Source organism: Myotis daubentonii, chromosome 10 (assembly GCF_963259705.1).
Source record: "Myotis daubentonii chromosome 10, mMyoDau2.1, whole genome shotgun sequence".
In the NCBI taxonomy this organism is placed as follows: Eukaryota; Metazoa; Chordata; class Mammalia; order Chiroptera; family Vespertilionidae; genus Myotis; species Myotis daubentonii.
In genome coordinates, this window is record NC_081849.1 from 36,448,669 (window position 1) to 36,472,851 (window position 24,183).

Sequence of the window (24,183 nt, forward strand, 5' to 3'; positions counted from 1 at the left end):
AAATATAATGAGAAATTCCATTCATCCATGTATTATTCAAAAGTTATTGAGTGTCTACTAGCATCGTAAGAGTCAGTGTGTGTATATGTGGGCATGTGTGTGGGAGGATGGGTGAGAGAGATAATTATGATCTGAGGAACAAGTATTAAAGAACACTGGAGCAGTTGGGTATTTAATTGCCTAACTTCCTCTCCCCTATGCAGTCTTGCATTTACTACTGGGATTTAAGCATATGATGATAACACTTGGTCAAATTACAGTTTTACAAAGATGCAATGCTTTGAGAGCAATAGAATATTATTTGTTACGTTATATTGTGGCCACCTAAGTAAAGAAAGTCTCAAAGAAATGATTCAAAGAAAGAAAATTCTAAAAGTAAAATCAATGTACTTATGAAGAGTTGTATTTCCATCCATTATATAAAATGAGTATTTTCTGATAATATTTCTAATAAGGCCTTGATCTATTTAGATTGTAATATAAGATCTACCACTCAAAACTGATACTTAAAAAATGTTAAAAAATGGCAAGCACCCTGGATTTTAAAAACCCTTTATTTCATTAAGACCACAGAACTAAATTTAAGTGTCTACCAGATACTGATATTTATTTTCAATTAAAAAATAAAAGAAAACAAACAAGTGATATTTATTTTCAATTAGATCTACTATGTTATACTCAAAACTATCACTACTACCAAGAACTAAGAGCCTTAAAAACCATCATTTCCCTCAATTCATAAAATCACTCTGGGTAATTTAACTGTTGTTTTTTATTAGGAATGGCTTATTTGTTTATTTGTTTTTCTTTAAAAAGGAAAATAATTTTAGTGTGTGTTTGTTTCTGATAAAGTGCTCACATATTGCCCTGGCCGGTTTGACTCGGTGGCTAGAGCATTGGCCTGCAGACTGAGGGGTCCAGGGTTCGATTCCGGTCAAGGGCATGTACCTTGGTTGCGGGCACATCCCCAGTGGGGGGGTGTACAGGAGGCGGCTGATCGATGATTCTCTCTCATGGATGTTTCTAGCTCTCTACCCATCTCCCTTCCTCTCTGTAAAAAATCAGTTATATATATATATATATATATATATATATATATATATATATATATATATCTCTACACTAATAAAAGAGAAAAATGGTAATTGGCGTACGACGATACCCTTTTCATTGGCTAATCAGGGCTATATGCAAATTAACTGCCAACTATGATTGGCAGTTAACTGCCAACTAAGATTGGCAGTTAACTGCCAACAAGATGGCGGTTAATTTGCATATGTAGGCACAATGCAGGGAGGCGAAAGGGAAAGCAGGAAGAAGCCCCCTGCCACTGACAGTGATTGGAAACCCAGGGGGGAGCTAAGAGCTGGGGGGCAGGGCAAAGGCGGCCCTGGGGCTGCCTTTGCCCTGCCCCCCAGCCATGATCGGAGAATCAGGTGGCTTTTCCGTCCTGGCCAGTGATAGCAGGAAGTAGGGGTGGAGCCAGTGATGGGAGCTGGGCACGGTCGAAGCTGGCAGTCCCGGGAGCTAGGGGTCCCTTGCCTGGGCCTAAAGCGGAGCCCACGATCGCGGGGCCGCTGCAGCTGCGGGTCCCCGCTGCCCGAGCCGGACGCCTCAGCCAGAGGCGTTAGGCCTGGGCAGGGGCGGAGCCTGCAACCGCGGGGAGCTGGGGGTCCCCTGCCCAAGCCTGACACCTCTGCCGGAGGCCTCAGGCCTGGTCAAGGGGCCGATCCGGTGATTGGTGATCGGAGGGCGATGAGGGTCAACTCCTCTGGCCGAGGCATCAGGCCTGGGTGGGAGGCTGAGCCGGGGTTTGGGGGGATATGATGGTCCCCTTGCCCAGGCCTGAAGCCTGGGTCAGAGGTGTCAGGCTTGGGCGGGGGTGGAGCAAGTGATCAGAGGGAGATGGGGGTCCCCTGCCCAGGCATGATTCCTGGGCCAGAGGCTTCAGGCCTGGGCGGGGGCCAGAGCCAGTGATCGGGGGGAGATGGGGGTCCCCTGTCCAAGCCTGACACCTCTGGCGGAGGCGTCAGGCCTGGGCAAGGGGCCGATCAGGCGATCAGAGGGTGATGGGGGTCTACGCCTCTGGCTGAGGCATCAGGCCTGGGCAAGGGGCAGAGCCAGCAATCGGAGGGGTCTGGGGGTCCCCTGCCCAGGCCTGATGCCTGGGCTGGGGGCAGAACCAGTGATGGGGGGAAATGAGGGTCCCCTGCCCAGGCCTGACGCCTCTGTCAGAGGCGTCAGGCCTGGGCAAGGGGCCGATCCTGCGATTGGAGTGTGATGGGGGTCAACGCCTGAGGGCTCCCAGTATGTGAGAGGGGGCAGGCTGGGCTGAGGGACACTCCCCCCCCCTCCCGTGCACGAATTTCGTGCACCGGGCCCCTAGTATATATATATTTTTTTTTTTTTTAAAGTACTAATAAGTATATGTACCATAAAGAACACTAAGATGATTGAGTGTCCCTCAGTTAATTCTGGATGCTTTAAGGAGAGACAGTTGTGCTTAAAAACAGAAGATATGAAGTTAGACAAATTTGATTGTTAATCTTTTGTAAATTGTATATTCATATTCATTGTGTGTGCTAACTGCTGAGATTTCAAAGTTACATTGTGATGAGGTATTTAAAAACATTTTAAGGGTATAATTTTATATTTATAACCATTGTAGTTCATTGTTGATCCTTTTTGCTATTTTTGGTAAGACATGTTTCAATATTTTTCTCTTTTTATTTGTGATTTCTTCCATTTTAAAACTTAGTTTTCTTCCACCAGGAGTGTTTAGTAATCTACTTCTATTTTCTTTGTGTTTTGTAGTTGATTAGTTACACAAAATTATTAAATCCATCAAAATTACTTTCTTCAATTGTGTAAAGATCAAGTGTCCTAGTTGTAATTATCGTCTAATATTGAAGTTTATTCCTTTATAACTTCTCCTGTATTTATGCTAAATTCTCATGTATAACAGGATGTATTTCTGGGCTACCTTTTATTTATTTTTTATTTTAAATATATATTTGTTTCATTTTCTTTTGGTTTAATTATTTGAATGCCCTTTTAGATTAATTGATATGTATGTCTATTTCTAGGTCAGTAGCAGACTATGTTATTTATCATATTGTTGTACTTACAGATCTTCTTGTTTGGCCAATACTTACTGGTGAAATAAAGTAGTGATAAAATTTTTTTTTTATTTTAATAATAATTTTTATTTCAGAGAGGAAGGGAGAGGGATAGAGAGATAGAAACATCAATGATGAGAGAGAACCATTGATTGGCTGCTTCCTGCACACCCCAAACTGGGGACTGAGCCTGCAACCCCGGCATATGGCCTGAGCGGAAATCGAACTGTGACTCCTGGTCCATATGTAGATGCTCAACCACCACAGCCACACCAGCCAGCCTGTGATAAAGACTTTTAAAGGGAGGAAGGGACACATGTTTCATGAGTTGACCAATAGCATGATTTAAAATATTGTTTTTGTTGTTGTTATTTGTTTAAAATACTGTATATTATTATTCAAAGGATACACTTAATGACAACATAATTTGGAGTAAGGTAGTGGTGGATTCAAATTTGAACTTTGTAACAATGGCTACTTTCTTTTCACTTAAATTCTTTGAGGCTTTCCTATAAATAGGATTATTCTTAAAAACTCATCAGTTTAGAATATTTCTAAGCTGATAAAGAAGCAAATAGAGCATCTTTATTTTTCGGTAGTAAGTGCTCAGTAAGTTCAGTTAGCGTAATTATCAGTAATATTTATTATTATTACTGCATTAGAATATTCTGAAGATCTTTATATTTTCTAATCTAGAAAATATTTTACCAAAATTCACTGCTTTAAAAAAAATCTCCAAATAACCCTTTATATCTATATTTCTTAACTGAAATAAGGAAATTTCATTTTCTGCTCTTAATATGAATATCAGAATATATCTCTGGTATTTTTTATCAGATGTCTGTTCAAGTAAAGGTATGGACATGGCGTATGTAACCTCACATACATCTCTCACCTGGTGGCATGTGCCTTGGCTTTGAATACATGCTGTAAGTCTCTATTAATTACCCGCCTGTCACTTTTTGTGAAAATCTTTCTCAAATGCTGCTCCAGTGTTCTTTTCTTTATGTCTAACTTTGGGCTGGGTTCATTCAGTCCTGCCAGGCAATGAGTTGCTTTTCTCATAACCACACAGGTATTTGAAAACCTGTCAGGTAGCTGTTTTCATTATACAGTTTTCATTATTATGCTGTCATCACTGAACACGTTTATTTCAAAGGCTTTGGGGGGAAATGACAGAAACACAGCATTTTATTTCCTTGCCCCTTCATTAGATTAGAAATGTCAAGAAAGATTTAGATTGTACTTATTTTTATTAAAAGGAATGATGGGTCTTTCTTGGCAAAAGGAAAAAATAGGAAATTTTAATTTTCCAAACTCCTGGAGTCAAAGATCTCAGCAGGAAGGCTCTCTTCATTCAAAGTCTCTCTCTTTGTTATTTGAAAAGATTTATATTTCATTTTGCAAACTCCAGGCCATCTTACTCATTTGAAGACATAAAATATTCTAGTCAAGAACACAGCTGCATAAAGGAAATCTGTTAGGTACCAGAAACAAAGCACACTGAAGTGAACCAAAAACATTATCATCAGAGTTACTTAATGTCTTGCATTATAAATTCAGCATGTATTTAAAAAAGAGACAATGATAGCACCGTTAACTAAGGTTTGTTTTAAGAATTAGGTGAGTCAATATATGTGAAGCTTCCAATACTGCATGTGAGGTTAAACTCTATGAAATTACTGATATTCAAGCATTTCTTTTCTTTTCTTTTTTTTTTTTTTTTTGGCCTTCAAAAGCAACAATTTCATGTGGTTCAGCCTAAGTATTCCTCAATAATGGTGAGTTTCCTATTCACCCTTGGTGTTTATATCATAGAACTAACTTTTAGTTAGACAGTACTTACTAATGACAATGTACTATTCTCATGGATGGAGGGCAAGGCAGGTTTGCTATACAAAGTTCCCTTCAGCCTATGTTATCGTGGTGCCACCGGAAGCAGGTATTCACTAGGCAGGTGTCCACCAAGGTCTGCTCTGCATGGAAGATAAGACTGGATGTAGAAATGTGTAGATTGCTATGCTGGTGGTAGGTAGATGTTAATCATATTTGATGGTCTCAAATTTATGAAATTAGGAGCCATTGTATTTATTCTAGATTGAAGATCATAGCATTTTTATGGGATATATGTATGCAAAAAGGTATGTAAAAAGATTACCACACACATTGTCTTTCAGTAACATAGCAAGATCATAGTTTAATGAACTCAAGGTGACACAAAGAAAACACACACAAAAACATATTTTCTTCCACTAAGAATCATTGAGTTTATTGTTCGTATTAGTGACAATCTTTCCACCTAGGCATTCTTGGCTAATAGTCTTTCTTATATATAAGATTGAAATAAATGGATAATATAAACAAGACTATTATATCTATACTAGATGCACATCTGGGTCCCTCGGCCTGGCCGGCGATCAGAGCTGATCAAGGCGAGGCCATCTCAGCCAGTCCCAATTGGGGCCGGACTGATCGGGGCTGGGCAGATCAGGGCCTGCTGGCCAGGGGGAAAGATGTGAGGAAGGACCACGGAAGGTTGGCTGGCCAGCCAGGGGGAGGGACTGGCAGAGGAGAGGGACCTCGGGAGGTTGGCCGGCCATGGGGAGGAACTGGGGGAGGTTGGCTGGCCATGGGAGGTTGGCTGTGGGAGCACACTGATTACTAGGGGGCAACTCCTGCGTTAAGCGTCTGCCCCCTGGTGGTCAGTGTGCATCATAGCAACTGATTGACAGGTCATCCCAGTCATTCAGTTGTAATGGTCACTTCGGCTTTTATATATTACTAGAGGCCCGATATACGAAAATCGGACAAGGAGCTCAGCCCTCGCAGCCCCGCCTGCCTGCGCCAGCCCTCGCAGCCCCCGGCTTTATCCAGAGGGTTGTCCAGATGGTTGTTCTGCTGCTGTTTGGTCTAATTAGCATGTTAGCTCTTTATTATATAGGATAGATATATAAATGGGTTCCTAGGGCATCTCATCAATGATATAACAACACAGTGTTAAACAAAATGATGTTATTTGAAAGACCTGCTGAGTTTTGTGTGTCTAAACCAGAGAAGAAAATGATTTTATTAATTTATTTAGATTTACTTTTATAATATATTTACTTTTCCATAGCTTTTGTGTCCTCACTGCCTGACCGCCCCCAACTTCAGACTCTCTTCTTTGCCCAAACTCTAAACATAACTGTTGTAGCGCCAGAGAGGCTAGAAAAATATGCAGAGGGAATGTAGACAGAGAGATGGGGGACCTGAAATGTTAGTGAGTGGCAGGGGGTGAAGAGATAAGAGTCTGAAAACAGGTTTGTGGAGTGGACACTGCTAGACACAAGAATAGAGAACGTTTATTCCAAAATAGTCTCCCTTTTCCAAATGCAGAATCAGGCTGACTATGTTTGTGCTTTCCATGGCCCTATCTTTATTAAAAGAAAACACACAAAAAACACTTAATAGCTGATAACATAGTCAATGGGACAAAAATATACCCATCAAACCACAAATATCATCTTGTCCTGCTTTTTGCTACATGATAATGATAGCAACAATACCAGCAATAACAACTATTCCTACCATTTGCTGTTTGCCTATTCAATGCTGTACTTTATATTAGAAGCTTTAATGCAGTACTTATTCTTCACAACAAATGTGAGAAAAAGAACTTGACCAATTTCACAGAGAATAATATCATTTCTTTTAACCACCACAATGCTATAAAAATGTGTAATACTCTGCTTCCAGGGTTTTGTGCCACCCCAGCCTTCCCAAACCATCATCTCTTGCCTTCTGCTCTACAATCCATACACTGACATGGAAACACAGACGTCCTGGCCAGCACCTGATTCCCCGGTTCTATTTCATGCCTCTGTGACTCCGTGAACATGGACGTCTCTGCTGGAAGGATCTTTTCTAGCCAGTCTGCCCCATCCCCACCCTGATGAATTCTGTTCTCTTTCAGAGGCAGCCTTAGGCCTCCAGCTCCAGGAAGGCATTCACCAGGCACAGGTAACTTCTCTTGCATTCACACTGCCATGATCATGTACACAGGGGGCTGGTGAGGTCATGGCTTGTTAGCCTTTTCCTTGGCTCACTCAGGTCTTCCACCCTTCCCCAGATGTGAGCACCTTAGGGATCTTGTTTATTCGTATTTCATTTTACATGCCAGTGCATGTGCTAAGAATTACTCAAGAGATTTCAATGGAAATCCCAATAGCCAAACTAAATTGTTAATTGTGTATGTTTAATATTTACCTTTAAAAGAGACTTGAATCTATTGGATTACAATCATCTGAGATAATCAGATATAGTAGTTAATATTGACTGGGATACTCATAAAAATTAGAAATTAAGAAATAGCCTTATCAGATCTCTTAAGAAAACTAGAACCCTATGGACTCTGAAATATAATATTACACTGTTTACATGTACAATATGGAATATATTTTATCTTCTTCGTATACCTGCCATTATTTCCTAGGGGCACTGAAATATGGCACATATTTCTTTTTAAAATAAATTGTTCAAAAATAAATCAAGGAATTTAGTTGTTAAAAATCAAGCATCCAAGCCCTAGAGTCTCTTTGTCACAGGGGAGGGGCTCACATGCCTCTTAGATATTAAGAAATATATTGTCTTGAGAAATAGAGGCCTATGGTTTAACATCATTAGCCTTGTGAAGTAGCCAGCATTATTTTACAGGAAATTCTGTAATTTGAAGTAGAACTCTGTTAGTGATGGAGGGAACAGAACCTAATAGTATCTAAAAGCTTCACATTATCATCAGAACCTAAGCAGTATATCCAAAAATCTATGTTTTTATCAAAAGTAAATCTGAGAAGATAAGCAATGATCTGATGAGCATTATCAAAATATATAGGTACTAGTAGTAATTCAGGGAACTAAAATTACCCCTTTCCCTCAAAGTTTTCAGAAGAGACTAAATTATACTAATAAAAGGGTAATATGCTAATTAGGGTGGACGTCCATCTGGACAAAGCCACAGTGTCTGCAAGGCCCAGGGATCAGGCAGCCATAGGCTCAGGCAGCTGCGAGGCCTGTGGATCAGGCAGCTGGCAGTGGCAGCAGCAGCGGGGTGGTGGGGGCGACACCTTCCCCTGATCAGCCCGGTCTGCACCAGGCCTCTAGTGTGTATATAATCTACATGCCTAAAAAATTCATATATTTTTATTTTTTTTAAATATATTTTATTGATTTAAGAGAGGAAAGGAGAGGGAGAGAGAGATAGAAACATCAATGATGATAAAGAATCATTGATCAGCTGCCCACTGCCCACAACCTGGGTATGTGCCCTGACTGGGAATTGAACCTTGACCTCCTGATTCATAGGTTGATGCTCAACCACTGAGGCACACTGGCTGGACAAAAAAATGTATATATTTTTAGCAGTTAATAGTATTTACTTCTTCATGGGTGTGCTTTGTCACAGGATAAAATTCAAGTGTAACAGGAAATAAAAAGATACCTGTTTTCCAAGTAAGGGTGGATCATTTTAGAAAAAGTCCCCTTTAGTCTGATGAGTTCTCTAATGTCCATAGTTATGGAAGAATGTTTTCTGAATTGGATTCTTCTTCATAATAGAGAGGGGAAGATTTTTAATTTAATTTTCTTTATTTTGAAGTCATTTTAGAGATATAGAAGCCTTGAGAAGACAATACAGAGAGTTCCCGTTATGTCCTTTATGTCGCCTCCCCTAATGTTAATATCAGACACAGCCATATTACAGTTATCAAAATTAAGAAATTACCACGAGTATGCTTCTATTAAGTCAACTATAGACTTAATTCAGATTTCCCGTTTCCTACTTATATTCTTTTGTTGTTGCTATTCTGGAATCCACATTTTTTTTAATCATCAGGTCTACTAGTCAATCTCCACTTTATGACGGCTCTGTATTTCCTTGTTTTTCATGGTTTTTGAAGCACACGTTTGTATAGCATCCTCCAGTTTGTGGGATGTTGCCTCATGATTAGCCAAATTGGGTTGTGGATTATTGCATTATCCTGGAGTCACATGATATCAACATGAATTATTGCTGCTGACATTAACCTTGATCACTTGGTTAAGGTGGTATCAGCCAAGTAAAGTTACTGTGTACTTTTTCAAACTGTATTTGTTATAAGCAAATCACTAAGTCAATTCCACTGAACTTAATGGAATTATGCTCCACCTACACAAGGGAAGCACAGCTAAGACTTTGTAGATATATGTTAAAATCATGAGGCTAATGAATAAATACTCAGGGGAGAAAGTTTCAGGGTATGGGAATATCCTATTTCTCCTTAAAGTTCTGCTCATGGATTTTATCATTTATCAGTGAATTTTGCCTATAGAAATTATTCCTATAGTATTCTACTGACAATTTTAAATTTCTCCCATTCTTTATTTATTTATTATTTGTAATTTTCTTTTTTATTATTGACAGTATTGACCATCAATTCCCCCCCGCCCCCTCTCGTCCCAGCCCCTGTCCCACCCTAGGCCTTCACCACACTATTTTCTGTGTACATTGGTTATGCATATATGTATACCAGTATAAGTTCTTTAGTTATTTGTAATTCTTTATTAAGGAGGACTTGTAATTTTTCTCCATAATTTATTAATTCACTCATTTATATCAGTATAGACTTAGGGATATTTATGTTATTCTTTGGGTTATAATCCAATGCTAACTTCATTCATTCATTCATTTATTCATTCATTCAAAATATTCCAACTTTGGCCAGTAGGGGCATTTTTAATTGGTTCCCAGGTCCTCAATGTCTTTTTTTAGATGCTTCCATCATTTTGTTTTGTTGGGGGCGTCGCTTTCTTACCTTTTTATGATTAGCAAATGTTCCAGGCTCCTCTTCTATTTTCCCTGACCAACCATAAAATTAGTTATTTCTCTAAGAGTCTTTCCTTTTGTTGTAATTATACTGTACCTTATGTTATATGATAAAGGAATAAGATAATTCATTTAAATGAAAATGCTTATAAAATTTCTTGGCATATAAGTTCATAGTAACTATTTCTTTCCTCTCCTTTCCATATAGGTCCTATACCAAGTAAAAATTATAATGAAAATGAAAGAAGGATGGAAGGAAGGAAGGGAGGAAGGAAATAAGGAAGGAAAAGAAGTCACTTAGATTTGTCCATGTGACTTCCAAAAGGGATTTCCCTTCGGATAAATTCAGAAGAGTAATATTTATTGGCTAGATTTATGGGCAGGAGATTTTAGGACTTGTGGAACTAGTGAAATATATGCTAAATGTAGGGAAATAATATATTTTACCTTTTGGGGTTTAATTTAATATAGTAGTAATTTTTAAAATAATAATTAGAAAAAGTAGGTCTTGACAATAAAGATCCAGCAAATATTTATGATGAGAGAAAGAGGTTATCAGAACGTTAAGTTTCAATGACTTGGCTTGTAGCCTATGTAGGCTATAGCCACTAAATATAGGAAACTAATGAATAGGCCAAATGTAAGCTTTTCATACTGAAGTTTAGGAATAGAGATTAGTATTCCATACCAGGGATCAACAATAATGATAAGCAGTAGAGAAGACGATTTGACATTATGAAAATTGTGAGCCAAGAGGTATGTTCTTGAGGCTTTCCTCAGTAACATATGTTACTTAGAATCAAATTAGCCTAAGAAGATGTTGGGAATAACAGGCAAATCGCACATGCAAGGAGTTAAGAAAAAAAGCATGTGGGGCATTTGGGGCTGGGAGGTGTAAGAACAAGGTTCCAGATGTTTGCATCAGGGCAGTTCTTTATAATGATTTGACAAAGGGGAAAGTTTGTGTCAAGGAATTTAAGTGAAAACAAGATGTATACAGATGTACAGATGATGTATCATGGAATTGCATACTTTAAACCTATTTAACTGTATTAACCATTGTCTCCCCAGTAAATGAATGAACTTTCTTTAAAAAAAGGATGTGCCCACCAGTGGAATTTATATTGTCTCTTCGTTTCTTCTCTAATGTTGACTATGTATACATCTTGTTGCAAAAGAAAAGGTCATCACTAACAGTATCAGTCTTGGATGAAGAGAAAAACTAGTTCATTTTATTGAAGATGATTTAGCAGCAGAGGTGCTTTGAAACAGTAAGGAATTCACACAGGTATAAAATATGTTGGGGACAAACTCTATTGGAAGCCTGTTCAAGTTTTTCAGGCCTTTTATTCTAATTGCTCAAACTCCCACTGTTGTTTGAAAGGTTACTGAAATCGCCCAGATTTTTTGCTATTTTTCAATGGGCTTTTACTTTTACATTCGTCTCTGCCACAAACTTATTTGGGGTAAATCAGTTGCGCCTCAATACTTTCGTCCACAGGCTTTCTTGTATTTTGAGCAGGAAGCAGAAACCAACACTTTTTTAAAACTTTCACAAAATCCTATTCCCTCAAACAAAACGGTAGGTTTTGGTGAAAGATAAATGTATACTACTATGCAAACACCTTAAAATTAAAAAATAATTTTAAAACTCATGTTTAAAATAATTCTCCCTTCTGACTAGGAAGCTCTCATTTCTCTCCTTACATCCTCATTTTTATTTCATTTCTTCTCCAACCCTAACCTCTCAGGAGAAAAACAAAAGAAAAGTAATAGTAAAATGTAATCTCAGGTTTTTATATCAAAACAATTCAGCTTTTCTAACCTCACAGGCAGCTCAGGATTTATATTTTCCAAGAAAATACTGAAATTATCATTTGTAAAGGCCTGCCTGATTAACTGTGTAGATAAAAATTCACTTCCTGTACCATCCTGGGGGGTGTAGACAAAGCAGAACATGGCTCTATATTTCTCACATGGAGAACAGCAGATCAGGAATGAGTCAGGGATAAAGTTTGAGGCCAGGAGTCATCTATGAAATAATATTTGAGACACCAATTAGAATGAGTTGAAAACAGCTCTTCAAAAAATTTTTATAAATGGAAACTAGGAAAGTGCCAATGTCCACACATTTAGAAAGGGGAATGAGTTGAAGCCAGAGAATTATAAAAAGTTATAATAAAAAGCAATTACAATCATATGGGTTAGTTGCAATTATTTTAATTTACAGATAGGGAAAGTGAGATGTAGAAATGAACACATTTGCCTGTGGTCACAGAGCTTGCATGCGGGAGGGAGGGTTCATCTCCCAATGCCTTTGACTTAAAGAGTGTGCCCTTCTTAGGACATTGGGACCTCCCTAATGCACTCGTTCTCCTCTGCAGAGTCAGAATAGAGAATCAGTGAGTGATAATGTAGTTTCACTTTGGGAGATTCCAGAATAAAGGAAATAAAAAAAAATTATAAAAGATCCTTATATATAAAATACTTTTATAAGCAATTTTTATATAAAACAAATGACTGCGAGTCAGTAAGAGAATAAAATAATTGCCCAGTAAAAATAAGGTCTATCCAGTAAAGTTGGATAATTAAATACATTTTTATGACTTCCTCCAACAAAATCCATTAATTTGATGTTTGGCATAAATGATGGTGGAAGTGATCCACACTTTGACATTGGCATGAGAGACCTAAGGAAATAGAAATGGCACAGGGAGGTGTGCCGTTTGATTCTAGGGCACATGAAGCAAGGGAGCACCAAAGGAGACTATTCGGAGGTGTCAATGACCTCAACACATTTAGGAGAGAGGCAGGTGGTTGTGGAAGCTACGCAAAGTGTGGGAACATCGATTCAAAGAAGAGAGAGTGACTGCAAATATGATCCTCCAAAGTGATTGTCAAATAACTGACTTACCTACTGTGCTTCTGGTCATTATGTCACAAAGATATTAAAGACATGCAATGAATTAGTTTCCAAAGGAGACCACATTCATTCTGAGGTCAAATAAAAGATTTTGACTATTTATCTTAATACACAGAGACTGCAAAGTTTATAAAATTGTAATGGCTTTATTTAAAGTGCACATAGTATGAGTTTGCGAGTGCTGCAAGTTCATAGCCCTGTTTTACTTTAAAAGTATACATGATGAACAGGGACAGATCCAAAGACAGAGAAACAGCGATCAGACTGTCAATCCCCAGAGGGAAAGTAGGGGAGGGTGGGGGTAAGGGGAAGAGATCAACCAAAGGACTTGTATGCATGCATATAAGCCAAACCAATGGACACGGACACCAAACCAATGGACACGGACAACAGGGGCATGAGAGCATGAGTGGGGCTGGGGGAAGTTGGGGTTTAATGGGAGGATGAGGACACATTTGTAATACCTTAACCAATAAAGAAATTAAAGATTTAAAAAAGTATATATATAAAATATTTTATTATTATGTTATATGTGAATATTTCATTATAGTATGATATAAAACCATCTATAATGCCACTTTGTATGGTAATATATTGTTGAGGCAAGTTTCTAAACTTTTTAGATACACCATCATTTGGGCTTATTTTCAAAACTGAGTTAGATATAATTTGATCAAATTCAATTTGAAAATGTCTACATTGTTTCATTATTGTAGTGGGACATTTGGTGTTGTCATCATTGTTTTCTTTTGCTTTTTCAAGGGGAGCTGAACCTCCTTCTTATGTTTACAAAATTCTTACCAATGGGTCTTAGAAGTTACAAAGACTACCAGCCTCCCTTGCAAGTAATTATAAAAGTTCTATAGGGGGTACGCAAATTATCCTGATTTATTGATGGAGAAAGTGAGGGCATTAGTACGTGACCTCAGTCAGCCAGGCTTAAGCATCAATCTGTGAACCAGTGAAGCAAGGGGACAAGACTAGGAAAGGGCCCTTCAGGTATTGTTAGTTCACAGTGAGTTCTCATGTTTCAGAGCCAGTGGTGGTACAAGCTGAGGCATCCTATGCTGAGACATAGTACCAATAGTGTCTTCAGTAGACAGTTAGTAGAATGATTTTTTTTTCTACTCTGATTCTACACTGTTGGGGCTTTCACAGTTTCTTCTGGTTTTCTGAGTTATATTTTTTTTTAGTATATATTTTTATTGATTTCAAAGATGAAGGGAGAGGGAGAGAGAGATAGAAACAGCAATGATTAGAATCATTGATCAGCTGCCTCCTGCACACCCCCTACTGGGGATCGAGCCCGCCACCCGGGCATGTGCCCTGACTGGGAATGGAACCATGACCTATTGGTTCATAAGTCAATGCTCAGCCACTGAGCAACACCAGCCAGGCTCTGAGCTGTATTTTAAAACACCTAGCAAGTCCTATTAACTAGTACTATTAGTCTCAGGAAATTCCTTCTCTGTTCCAATCCTCCAGAGTTCATTTCTGTGGCTTTCAACGGAAACCTTGGACAAGTGCCGTAGATGAGGTTTAGTGTGGGACTGTAACATGATTTTTCATTTTTGGAATGAAATTTCACTTGTGGAGATTGATGTTCAAAAATTCTTTTTATTGTAAGTTCTATTCATAAGTGAGTTGTAATGTTAAAGAGGGAAAATAGATTTTAAATTGCTTCCTGAAGCAGAATATGAGGCAGTAAAAAAAACAAAAACAAATACAACTGCTATGCAGAGAACACAAGACAATAGGAAGAAAAGACTGGTCTAAAAGAAGCTGACATGATTGATATGAAAAACAGATGTAATATAGATTTCAATTGCATATGTGATAAGAAAGGTGTTGTGTCAGAAATAAAAAGCAGGTTTGTTTACTCACAAGCCGCCATCTCCAGACTCCAACTCATTAACGCCTGCTTACACCCTCTTCCAAGGAAGGCTCCACATGGCAGGGGCGATTTTTCTAGTTGAGTGCAAAGTTATCTTCAATATCATAGCTTTTCATGGACTTGAATAGGGGGTGAGATGATTGCTGTTTGGATATTTAAAACAGAGTTGGAAGATCTGAGCTGATGCAGACAGCTTTAGGAGAAAAGGAGTAGATTGGGGCATGGACACAGGGAGAAGGGAAGACCAGCAAAGCAAGGAAGATGAAGGTGTTCTCAGAGGGAAATGCTGAGCACTGTTTAATGAAATCCTCCATCCATTTTTCTCGTCAAATAGACATTGAAATTCCTCCCGCTCATCATGATATGTGACACGTTTATGTAGTGGGAATGCTATATAAAGCCAGGAAACTTGCTTTAAGTTACCCAAAAGGTGGAGAGAAAGATAACCAGTGAGAGGCCAGTTACATCTGGGCCATGTATTATTTTCATATTTACACGGTCTTCTCTTTGAGCGTTGGAATAACTACAGGTGCTAAATGAAGAAGATCTTTAAATCTGAGATACTATAGAAAAAAATATTAAACACTATAGGCATATAAATCTTCTAAAACAGATCTTCCATAGATTACCACACTAAAAGAGCTGTCATACAAGGAGTCCTCATCTGCTGCATGCAGTGGGGTTTATTCATTTGATTAACGGACACATGTGTCCTGATCTAGGAATGGCAACGTGAGGAAGCTGCGACCCTTGTCTTCCTGGAGATGGTGGGAGCCAAAGGAGTTAGTTTCTAGAGGTGTGGTGTGCCGGAGTCCAGCCCCAGCAGGTCCAGGGGTTCCCAAAGGCGTAGATGGAGTCGGCGAAGAAGGAATGACATGGAGACAGCGTTCAGTTGATCAGCAGCCTAGCCAGGATCTCCAGCCAAGTTCTGGTCTCGATCTCCAGAGAGGTTCTGCTTAGGATCTCCAGCCAGGTTCTGTCCAGGTTCTCCAGGCAGGTTCTGTCTGAGATCTCCAGCCAGGTTCAGTCACCAGGTTCTAGTCAGGTTCTCTTGCCAATTTCTGTAGTCAGGTTCAGTCCAGGATCTTTTGCCATGTTCTCTCCAGCGAAGTTCTTCTGTCCCTAGAGAACGTTCTGTGTAGGTTCTGTGCCTAGGCTCTGTCTCTCTTGGTCCTGTCTTCCAAGCCCTGTCTCCTAAGTTCTGTGTCTGAAGTTCTGTCTCTCTGTCTAGTTACATCTGTATTTATACCAGTTGATTCAATCCTATCAATCTCTATTACAAAGGTTAGGGCGTTTCTTATCTCCATTCCAGGGAGTAAAGATTATGTAGCTTAAGCATGATTGTTTGTAGTGATTAACTACCCGCCTGGCACTTAGTTAAGGAGTTTCATCCCCTCCCTGACTTTAGGGGAAAATCCCTACCTGGGGAAACAACCTTTCTCGGAGAGGTGACCTTGGTTAAAACACAGCGCCAAGAATGTGAGCAAACATATTAAGAACCGTATGCCATATATGCCAGGTCCCTTGAAACAGCAAGGATGGACCGGCTCCCGGCAGTGGTGGTCATGCATTCACTGCGTAGCCCTCCAGCGAAAAGTCCTCCATTGTTTCTTCGTTCTTCATTGTGATTGTGCTGTCTTGTTCGGAGCTCCAGCTAAACGCAGTAATAAGGCATTCAAACTGAGTCAAGGCTTTGAGAACTTTTAACTGTGCTTAGTGTTGAATAAATAGCCAGGAAGCGTAAATGGTACCCAGGAGAGGTCTGACCTTTAACCTGTGGTGTTCACAGACTACGGTGAGGCTTGTAGTTGCCCTTGCTCTTTCTGCTAAGATGGTGTTGCTGCATCTCATCCTCTGCCAAATATTGCAGCCCCAATCTCCCGGACAGCACTTCTCATGACCACAGGACCTACTGTGATCTTTTATGCCTTCCTATAGTCAGTTAACTATCCAACTGCAGGTACCACAAGTTGGTCAAAAAGATCTTCTCCATGAACAGGATTGATTGTTTCTTTTGAAAACACAAAATTGTTTTATTACTCTATCAGTTAGCAAGCATTACTATAAGTGTGTAATAATTAAGATAGTTGTGTATCAGCATAAGACTAGATAAATAGAACAGCGTAACAGAGTAGAAAGTCCAGAAACACTTCCAGTATTTTAAGTCTATGTATCTTCTTTCTATCTGTCTATCTATCTATCTATCTATCTATCTATCTATCTATCTATCTATCTATCTATTTTTCTTCCACTGCAATTCAGTGGGAATGATTGTTCTTGTCATTATGGAAAGAGAGTCTTGACCACTATCTCACACATACAAAAATTAATTTGAAATATATGAACAAACTAAATGTGAAAACAAAGTCTAACATTTATGGGAGAAAACATGGAATAATGTCTTCATGACTTTGGGCATGAAAATGTTTATTTAATAGGATACAAAGAGCACTACCTAGGAAATTACAGCTTGATGAATTGTACTTGCTTAAGGCTAAGTAATGTATTTCTTAATTATTATTAAGGCAGCTTTGAGAGAAAGAAGAAACCACAAAGTACTTATGTATAGGATACATAAAGAATTCCTATAAATTTTATAGAAAAATATAGGTGAATCTTACCTTTATGAGATAACATATATCTGTGGACTATGTGAATCTTAATAACATCTCAAAGATCTCTAGTAGTGGCCCCTTTCCATTTCTGGCTATTGACAGTTTTTGTTTTCTCCATTTTTTTTCTACCATGAACAGGATTTAAAGAATAACAACAAACCCTCTGTGACTTGGATAGGCATGGATCCTTTGTCCCTCAGGTTAGCTACCCTCACTTCTTATAATCTGTCTCCTCTCCAGGTTTTCTTGCTCACTACTGTCTGGATCTATTTCTCCACATCCATCTCCAAAATAGCTCCTGGGTAAAGGTGGTTTGCTTTTTAAGTTTGAACCCCTAGAGACAGCCACAGATAGAGAGCTTAAGGAAGAGATGATTCACTTAGTTCTTTTCTCAGAAAAGAATTGAAAGAGAAAAATAGTTCATATTCTTTCAAGATGGAACAAAAGACAAATTGATATTGCACCATATCATCCAGTAGCACATGCATTATGTACACGGATAGCCTTATTTTATTGATTAGTCAAAAGATTCACGAGAATAAAATAGTTCAACAACCACCTGTGTGTTTTTTGTGGGTTTGCAAAACTCAGCTGAAATACCACTGGGAAGAGTTGTTGTGGAAATCTATAAGGCAGTGAGAGAGAGAGTAGAATAATGGAAAGCTATTGTGTTTACCTGGTGATCAAAGCCTTCAGCATGTAATAGAGATTCTTCATAGCAGCCAGCAAAAGAGTGCCATACTGGGGACAATAGCATGAGTGTGGAAAGGGATCATTTTCCTACTGAAAGGTAAGGGAAATGTTATGTTACGATAGACTAGCTAATGCATGCCAAGAAGGGATGATACCAAACTGGATCTTTTATAAAATTGAAATTTTATTCCAAAGTATTGTAAATTTTGTTTTGTGGAATTAATCCAAGATTTATATTATATAATTCAGAGTTGAAGAAAAACATAGTGTCGATTATATCTCAATTTAGAAAAAAGAAAGAAAAACATAGTACAATAATACTGTATTTTACTCTTGAGGTCTTGGTGTGGGGATTAAGTATTAGGGCAGTGGTCGGCAAACTCATTAGTCAACAGAGCCAAATATCAACAGTACAATGATTGAAATTTCTTTCGAGAGCCAAATTTTTTAAACTTAAACTATATAGATAGGTACATTGTTATTAACTTAATTAGGGTACTCCTAAGGCTTAGGAAGAGCCACACTCAAGGGGCCAAAGAGCCGCATGTGGCTGCGAGCCGCAGTTTGCCGACCACGGTATCAGGGAGAAGAAATTTACTCTGCAAGTCACAACCAAAAGAGTATACACATTTAATCAACTACTTAAACAAATGGAAACATTACATTGACTAATTCTGTGCACACATTCCAGTGTTTGCAGTTGCTTGCTCTGATAGTTACCATGCGTTGTTTGTATGCATGTCCAAAGGATGAGAGGCAACCTTGGCTGGCCGACCATAGCAATAGCTCCACATCACTGCATACCTTCCTCAGGAGAGTTCATGTTGCCTTTATATGCTGCTGTCCTTTTAAAGGCAGGAGACTCAGAACATGTCACCTCTTCTCATCTTCATGTATGTTTCCTCTTTCAGTATTTATGGCTGTGGTCTCCTTTCAGGATTTCACTGCACCCTTACTTGGACTATTTCCAGTCTTATGACTGACCTTTCTCACTCTAGTCTGCCTGTCACCCACCCCATCCTCCACATTGTCACTTAGTGGCCATCTTTAAATTATAAATCTAATCCTGCTATTCTTCTGCCCCGTTGCCTACAGCATAAATGACTCGGTCTTTTGCATTCCATGCAAGACAAGACCCTCCACATTCATACATCAGAGATTGTCATCCCTAAGCCCTTAGCACAGTGCCTGGAACATAGTGGACTCTCAGTAGATAAATGTGTTTGGGATAAAATCAATCAAGGTGTGAGTGAGTGCCCTCTCCCTCCAAATGATGACCTGTTCTCCAAAAATAGATTAATTTTACTTGGTTTGGGCCATTGCTTAAAAAATGTTTAACTTAGAATCTCTTACTTAGAGAATCAGAATTTCTTAATTATGAAGAATTTCATAATTCTCCTGATTAATTCATTTCATTTTACAAGTTGCTTTGATGGTCAATATTAGTTACATTAATGACTATCCATAAATATAAAAGAGAAAAATGGTAATTGGCATACGGCACTACCCTTTTCATTGGCTAATCAGGGCTATATGCAAATTAACTGCCAACTAAGATGGCAGTTAACTGCCAACAAAGATGGCGGCTAATTTGCATATGTAGGCACAATGCAGGGAGGCGAAAGGGAAAGCAGGAAGAAGCCCCCTGCCACTGACAGTGATCGGAAACCCAGGGGGGAGCTAAGAGGTGGGGGGCAGGGCAAAGGCGGCCCTAGGGCCTTTGCCGCCCTGGCCAGTGATAGCAGGAAGTAGGGGTGGAGCCAGCGATGGGAGCTGGGCACGGTCGAAGTTGGCAGTCCCGGGAGCTAGGGGTCCCTTGCCTGGGCCTAAAGCGGAGCCCACGATCACGGGGCCGCTGCAGCTGCAGGTCCCCGCTGCCCGAGCCGGACGCCTCAGCCAGAGGCGTCCTGCAGGGGCAGGGGCGGAGCCCGCACGATCGCGGCACCCCCCGCTGCCACTGCGGGTCCCCGCTGCCCAGGCCGGACGCCTAGGCCAGAGGCGTTAGGCCTGGGCAGGGGCGGAGCCTGCAACCGCGGGGAGCTGGGGGTCCCCTGCCTGGCCTAACGCCTTGGCCAGAGGCGTTGGGCCTGGGCAGGGACAGAGCGGGAGATCGCGGGGAGCTGGGAGTCCCCTGCCCAGGCCTGACACCTCTGCCGGTGGCCTCAGGCCTGGTCAAGGGGCCGATCCGGTGATTGGTGATCGGAGGGTGATGAGGGTCAACTCCTCTGGCTGAGGCCTCAGGCCTGGGTGGGGGTCAGAGCCAGTGATCAGGGGGAGATGGGGGTCCCCTGCCCAGGCCTGATGCCTGGGCCAGAGGCATCAGGCCTGGGCTGGGGGCCGATCCTGCGATTGGAGGGTGATTGGGGTCAACATCTGAGGGCTCCCAGTATGTGAGAAGGGGCAGGCTGGGCTGAGGGACACTACACACACACACACACACACACACACACACACACACACACACACACCCAGTGCACGAATTTCGTGCACCAGGCCCCTAGTATTATATAAGGAGGATGACTTTAAATGGTTTTTCATATTTCAAAAATATGTTGTTTTAGAATCAATTTTTTCATGAAATCCATTATTCTGTTATTAGAACATATTCATTGCACCAGAATTCCAGGGCCAAAGATTTTATAACTCTTATTGCTGTAGGGTGCATTTTGCAAAATGATTCTGTAATAACACATCAATTCAGCCCTGGTTGGTGTGGCTCAGTTGGTTGGGCATCCTTCCATGTACAGAAGAGTTGCCAGTTTATTCCCAGTTAAGGCTTGATCCCCAGTAGGGGTCATGCAAGAGCCAGCGGGTTGATACTGCATTCTCACATCTATGTTACTCTCTCCCCCTCCTTTCTCTCTAAAATTCAATAAAAAATATTTTAAAACAAATAAACAAGAAACATCACTTCAGAACCAGGTTTTTAATGTTATAACCAAATGACTATATTTACCCATCATAAAGAAAAGTACATTGTTTCACACATAGTACAAATTTAACTTTGTTAGCTGAAAAAGCATGAAGGCTCAGTTTTCAAGAAAGAGAGATTCATTCATTCAACAAACATTTCTTGAACACCTAATATGTATAAGACACCATCTGGACAAATAAATAAATAGAGATATAAGGACTACAGTTGAATGGAGAAGATGATTATGTAAATAATCAAAATGCATAAATTACTTGGAGTCAAATAAAACTACTTGTTCTTTAAAAGTATTATGGTACCTGGGAGATTCTTCTTCTTCTTTTTTAATGTGCCTCAGGCCTGAAACAGCTCTGAGCACTGACACAGGCATCAAGCTAGAATGAACTAAGGACTGTACATCTGCTTTGCCCCTGATTGATATAAGATCAACACCACCAATCAGGTGTCTTCTTGCCCGTTGCCAGGGGGTGGGATTATTCTTTAGTAGCACTTACTGAACATTTCTTTTTCAGAATGTGTTATCTTGTGATTTTCTTTTTAATTGATGTAATAGACATCACAGGTTCACAAAAAGAGTTCACCACCTTTTCTCACAAGATATTTTAAGCCATATTTAGTCATCATGACTAAATTTATTATCAAACTTCAGCCCTGAAACCAAGAAATTTCTGTTTTATTTACATTTTAGTTTCTATTTCCATTTCAAGTGTCAAATGGCCTTATATGGTTTCAAGTATTGTGTACAAAAACACCATAAGATTATTTTGCGGTATCTAATATTAGCAACGCAGGAAAAATAATTAAAAATAATTAAAATAATTTTACCATTCACTGTTATATTTTAATTCTTTTCTAAATTCAATGAATCCATTAGTTTCAAAAAGACCAATAAAGAGTGAGACATGAAACATATTTCAATAGGCTTTTAATTTTTAATAGAATATGTGGTTTTTATTCAATCATATATTAATGGAGAATTTATGAGACCAAAAAAGGAAACATACTTCATAAGTGTTGTTAAAATTGTTTTGTTTTAGACTTTATTTTTGGTGGTATATTTTGTTTGATTATCTTCTTCAAGAAGAAATATTAAATAAGTTATACCCATTAGTATTTATAATTTATACAAATTTATTCTATAATTTTAATGTGTTAGAGTAAAATCTTACATAAATTTTGATGTTATTTTTTTCGTTTTATCAAGTCAGTATATTACATTTATTCAGATTCTATGCCCATCTTTATATTTCTACAATTGAGTTAAAACAAAAACATTTTTCAGAGTTTTAAAAAAGTTATCTTATTTTAAAAGTGTTTTGCATTAGAATAATAAGAAATTCTCCAAAAAATTTATACTGCAAATTGGATCTTAATCCGCTACCAATGAAAATACATAAAACATTATGAGGAATCGCAGAAAACAAAGTTAATATGACATTATAAATCTAGTACTTTCTTTTAACCAATTGGCTAAATAAATTTTAAAAAATAATATTCCACTGTCAGCAATGACCTGAAGTTCAGTAGTGTTGCTGCTTACCTTGCAAGTAGAAGTATGAGCATAGCTTTTCAGGACAGTTTATAATGCCACTTGTTTTTGAACCCAGCAATTTCACTATTATGAATTAATCATGAAGAAATAATGGACATTTACAAAAATTTGTGGGTGGGTGTATGAATGTGTGTATACGCACACACATGCTCATTCACATAGATGCCCACATGGGCTGTGGAGTGGACAAAAAGCCAAAGACAATAAATTGGAGAGTAAATGGGAACAAAGACAGTGATCGTAGACAAGTCTTCCAAGAAGTTCAATATGAAAGATAGGAGACAGGAGACATTAGTAGCTAGAAGGGGAGATAGCTCCTGAGGAATATTATTTATATTGGAGGAGATTTGATCCTGTTTCAACATTAATGAGAAAGAACACATAAGCTGAAAATAGTGTAGGGGAGGGGAAAGCGACGGAGGAGGTCCCTGAGAGGCCTGAGGCCAAGCATCTGCATTCCACACCTGCCGCAGTGGGTGGAATAACTTAGCCTCAGGTGGGCATGTGCTTGAGAGGCAGAGAGGGAGCCCTGAGAGACCCAGGGTTGAACCACAGGTAAAAGCCACACAAATTCTTCTGGGAAATGCATTTATAATAACAAATGCCTCACACGCAAAATATTTCAGACCTCATTTCATTTGTATTATGGAGATTGACACTATCCTAAGATTGCCTAACAATAAAGAAAAAGTTTGTTCAATCATACCTGAGCCAAATATGAGTCTAGAGGAGATTTCCTGTATAATGTAGAATAGGAATTGGTCATCTGTTTTTTCTTCAAAGGGACAGATATTAAAAGTCATAAACTTTGCAAGTTACACAGTTGGTGTCACAACCACTTAACTTTGACGTTGTACCTATAGCACAGAATCAGTCATAGGTAATACCTAAACAAATAGAGGTGGTTGTGTTCCAATAAAACTTTATTTAAAAGAACAGGTGTTGGGCTGAATTTGGCCAGTGGCCTATAGTTTGCTGACTCCTGGTCTAAAACAGAAATCAGTGAAGGAATTCAATGGTGATAAGCTCAAGCCTTCCCTCTCTCAGTATTTTAAGCTCATGTTATGGGTTGAGGAGGTTGTCTTCTGTTTACAATAGAACATGGGGAAGAGCCTGCCCAGTGTGGTTAATGAGTTGGATTTTAGGTAAGGCTCTCCCACTACTCTAAGCCAGTTACTCAAACTCTAAGCCTTTGTGAAATGGGGCAATGGCTGCATCTTTAATCTTCTTAGATTATAAAGAGAATAAAATACACATATGTAAATATTCTAAAGTAACTGCATTATTCAGACATATTGAGCTCACTGGCATTTGCAAAAATAAATAAATAAGTTACTTCAACCCCCATATATAAGACTTTGGCATGTTATATAGTCCCTACCACATAATTGTTGAGAGTATTAAATAAAACATTAATATAAGTGACGTGCTTAGCCATAGTGCCTGACATATAGTATGTATTCCACAGACGTCAACTAATACTAACTTTTTAAAGATCCATTAAAATTGTCAACTGATTCTGACACGTGGCACCTGAAAAGACAAAGCCAAGTTATTCCAAGTACAAGACTGCTGTTGTCATCCTCAGGCAGAGGAATTACAATAATGAACCCTTCC

At 39.1% G+C, this 24,183-nt stretch overlaps 1 protein-coding gene and 1 pseudogene across 1 annotated transcript in view; one reads left to right on the top strand and one right to left on the bottom strand.

Annotated features, from left to right (window-relative positions):
• CNTNAP2 (contactin associated protein 2) overlaps positions 1-24,183 on the top strand; it is a 1,845,032-nt gene that overhangs the window by 114,608 nt on the left and 1,706,241 nt on the right. The window lies entirely within an intron of this gene.
• LOC132211622 (small nucleolar RNA SNORA48) lies at positions 21,339-21,483 on the bottom strand (annotated as a pseudogene).